Raw genomic sequence first — 3,864 nt, 5'->3', positions numbered from 1 at the left:
TTCTCTTCTAAGGATGCCAGTCCTAGCTGTTTAGGACCCACCCTTATGACCTCATGTAACTTTACCTCCTTCTAGGTCCTGTCTCCACACACAGTCATGCTGGGGGTGAGTGCTTCAGCACAGGCATCTGGGGGACACAGTTCAGTCCACAGCAATACTCAAAAGTATCCGTGGACCGTGAACAACCTGTGGAGCTTCCTGCTGCTGATTACCTGTGTTTTAGAGATTACTAATCACCATTCATAGATTCATGCATATATCCCAAGAAATCTCTCCATCTGTTTTCTACCTTTGCTGAAAATAACAGCGTCTTGGACTGATAGTCTGTTACCAAGGTAACAAGGACACACAGGCTGCCCTGAACAGTGCCCCAGAGCCATCTCAGTCCACGGTTCTGACAGAATTACTGCAAACTGTGCCCAACCCAATGAGTTGTATCATTTTTTTCTGGTAATGAGAGAAGACAGGTCCTCATAAAGGGGATACAACAGAATTATGGTTACATGCCAGAAGTATATCTCCTTCTAATGGATGATGCTTGTCTCTCTCTAAGGAAAGGTGTAAACCACAAGAATATAGACACCTCTCACACATGGTTTAGGTATGCCGGGCTCTGTGGTAGAGATTACTGCTTATAAACCTAGATTATGTTTTCTAAGCCTCTGTTTTAGAAAGGGGTGGGAATGTACCCTGTGAGGAAACTACATTTTCTGTGTCCCCCCACCTCCGCCTTCCTTCCCCCCTTCCTCCTGCTCCAGCTACAAGTGATCAGCGCATCCAGATTACTGCCTGGGAATCACGGAAAGGCTCTTACCAGGAGGGGCACATGGCTAGCTTGTGCCCCTGTCTGTCCTTACCCGCCCCTGCCTTTCTTCTTGTTTTCTTCCTGGATTATTGATGTGATTCCTGGCAACAGAGTAGCCATTTGGATGATTAGAACTTCAGGCACTATCTGGAATAAGAGTTAAACTCCAGAAGAGAAGCTGCACCTTAAGCAAGATGGACCTAAATGTGGAACAAGCCTAGGTCCATAATGACACTATGAAAGTGCTGTTATCAACCACGGAACTCTTTCACATGAGGGAGAAATAATCTCTGCTACTAGCTGCATAAAGCCAATTCCTAACTGGTAGAAAGTATAGAAAGAAAATCTCAAAATGCAAAAATTATTTTGGAAAATCCTTTAAACCCCCCATAAATAATATGTAAATCCTGAATGGGTTCCTTTAATTCTTGGGGCCAGTCAGGAAAACAAGATTGTATTAAATTCTATCCTTGTATTGTTGTAAATTAAGTGTTTGCCCTTCAGGAATTAGCTACATTGCTTTCAGAGACAGTAATTCAGCTATCAAAAGTCATGTGTGGTCTGAAAAGAAAAATATTGGGAAGCACCAGTATATATAATCCTGACAGTTGACAGCAACATATATGTTTGTACACTTATGTGTGTGCATAGTAATTTCATCTTTAATTTTCATAGAGAACTTTATGACTTTAATTGTATTACTTAATATATGTTTATGATTTTTAATTAACATTTCAATTCTTTTTCAAGGCTGTTGAACAGTCATCAGCATGGTCATCCTGATTATTCGAGCAGGATGACTGGGCTTCTTTAAAGTCATTCACACTTTCTCCCTACGTCGTTTTTGATGAGCTAAGTTTGATTACATCTGCATGGTATGTGTTCTTTAAGCAAAATTCTGCAGAGAATTATCGAAATTCTTCCCCCACCCTCTGTTGTTCTTTCTCTTGCATTTGATTCAGCTCTATTTTACATTCAGAGATGAGAAAAGTCATTGCTGCCAAGTGGCTCTGTCAAGCTGTGGGTAGGTAGAACTCTAAGAAGAATGACAAGTGGAGAGGTTCTGGAACTCAGATTTCCCCAAGGAATGTTACCAGGTTGCTAAGCTATATAGAGTATCTTAACAACCAGGGAGCCACATAGGGCTCAGCCCTTGGAGCAAGAGTGGGAGAAACTGGAGGGAGACAGTTACATTCATTTGGAAGCCTTGGACATTAGTCTGTCTCTGCCAATTAAGGATTCCCAGCTCAAGTACAAAGATTTCAGGAAATCAATGACAACTGAAGATAGACCCATTACAAGGCTTGAAGGGTATCACAAGCCTTGAGTTCCTGTCAGCCAGACCACCTTCCTTTAAAATTGACCTCAGGTATAATTTTAAATTCATCATTAAAATAATTTTTTTAAGTTTTAGGTTTGATTTAGTTGATGGACCACAGTTGAGCTGACCTTTTCAAGACTACATAAAAGCCAATTAAATCTGTTTTGAGGAAATGGGCATTGCCTTTTAAAGTAAACCACCTATTTTTGAGAGATCAACAAATAAAAAAATGCTGAATTTGTGGGATAAGAACATTCATTCTTTGAAAAGCTTTACTTAATATTTATTGAGCATAAACAATGTGACAGGTGGAAAATTGGACTAGATCACTGCCTGCTTGATACATCCTACTGAGAGAAGCAAAAAATAAACACAGAAATGTAAAAAAAAAAGTCAGAGTGACATACATTATGAGTTATGAAGACAATTTAAAGAGGGTTGAGGGAAAGAGAATGGGATAATGGTAGAAATGACTTTGGAGAGGGGTAGGAAGCCCTCGGAGAAGGAAATGGCAACCCACTCCAATATTCTTGCCTGGAAAATTCCATGGACAAAGGAGCCTGATGGGCTACAGTCCATGGGGTTGCAAAGAGTTGGACATGACTGAGCACACACACATACACAGGAAGCCTTTTGGAGAAAGTCTTACCAGACAAAGCCATGAACAAGGTGAGGGAGGAAGTGATGGGAAGATCTGGGTGGCTAGGGGCTCTGCAAATGTAAAATGGTTCTGCATTCATCACCTAAATAACAGTCTTCACATCTGAAGGAATTCAGAGTAACTTGGCTGCTCATTGATCAGCTATCGTTGTCTTCTTTTGTAAGCATACATTTTGCATATGTGCTATTTTGGACTAAATTAAATCTGTATTTAATACACATCTGCATGGTATTTTCCAAGTTAATGGCCAGGACTAGATTGATTAATAATGTTTTTAAAACTACCTATTCTGAGGATTTTGTGTCATGTGGTCTAGATAAAATTTAATAATTTACTAATATATAGGTAGATTTTAGAGGCTTTAGAAGAGGAAATATTTTTCCCAGTCCTTACATGATTCCGAGTGGTGAATGGTAATTTTAATTAGATTTTCCCACAGAGTTACCTTTATACAGGTTTTTCTTCTGTTCTTCAGGATGAAAGCACAGTTTTAGACTCACAATTAAAATAGAATTATAAACAGAACTTGGCTACTTTGACTCAGCAAATCTTTTGGATGTATCCTCTTAAGATATTTCAGCCTAGGTTTTATAATAAGGCAGTCAGGCAAGTGGTGATGGAATTCCAGTTGAGGTTAAGGAAGTCCAGTTGAGCTGTTTCAAATCCTAAATGATGATGCTGTGAAAGTTCTGCACTCAATATGCCAGCAAATTTGGAAAACTCAGCAGTTGCCACAAGACTGGAAAAGGTCAGTTTTCATTCCAATCCCAAAGAAAGGCAATGCCAAAGAATGCTCAAACTACCGCACAATTGCACTCATCTCACACGCTAGTAAGTTCAGTTCAGTCACTCAGTTGTGTCCGACTTACAATGACCCCATGAACTACAGCATGCCAGGCCTCCCTGTCCAACACCAACTTCCGGAGTTCACCCAAACTCATATCCATCGAGTCAGTGATGCCAACCAGCCATCTCATCCTCTGTCATCCCCTTCTCCTCCTGCCCCCAATCCTTCCCAGCATCAGGGTCTTTTCCAATGAGTCAACTCTTCACATGAAGTGGCCAAAGTATCAGAGT

General features: G+C 40.4%; 1 protein-coding gene across 1 annotated transcript in view; it reads left to right on the top strand.

Annotated features, from left to right (window-relative positions):
- Window positions 1-1,904: 1,904 nt before the first annotated feature.
- LOC104994658 (chromosome unknown open reading frame, human C4orf17) overlaps window positions 1,905-3,864 on the top strand; it is a 26,643-nt gene continuing 24,683 nt past the window's right edge. Inside the window, exon 1 of the mRNA XM_010848310.1 lies at window positions 1,905-2,174. The gene's annotated coding sequence lies outside the window, so the exon portion shown is untranslated. The remainder of the gene's footprint in view (window positions 2,175-3,864) is intronic.

This window comes from Bison bison, unplaced genomic scaffold (assembly GCF_000754665.1).
Source record: "Bison bison bison isolate TAMUID 2011002044 unplaced genomic scaffold, Bison_UMD1.0 scf7180017864263, whole genome shotgun sequence".
In the NCBI taxonomy this organism is placed as follows: Eukaryota; Metazoa; Chordata; class Mammalia; order Artiodactyla; family Bovidae; genus Bison; species Bison bison.
This window is presented reverse-complemented; position numbering and strand designations above follow the sequence as displayed.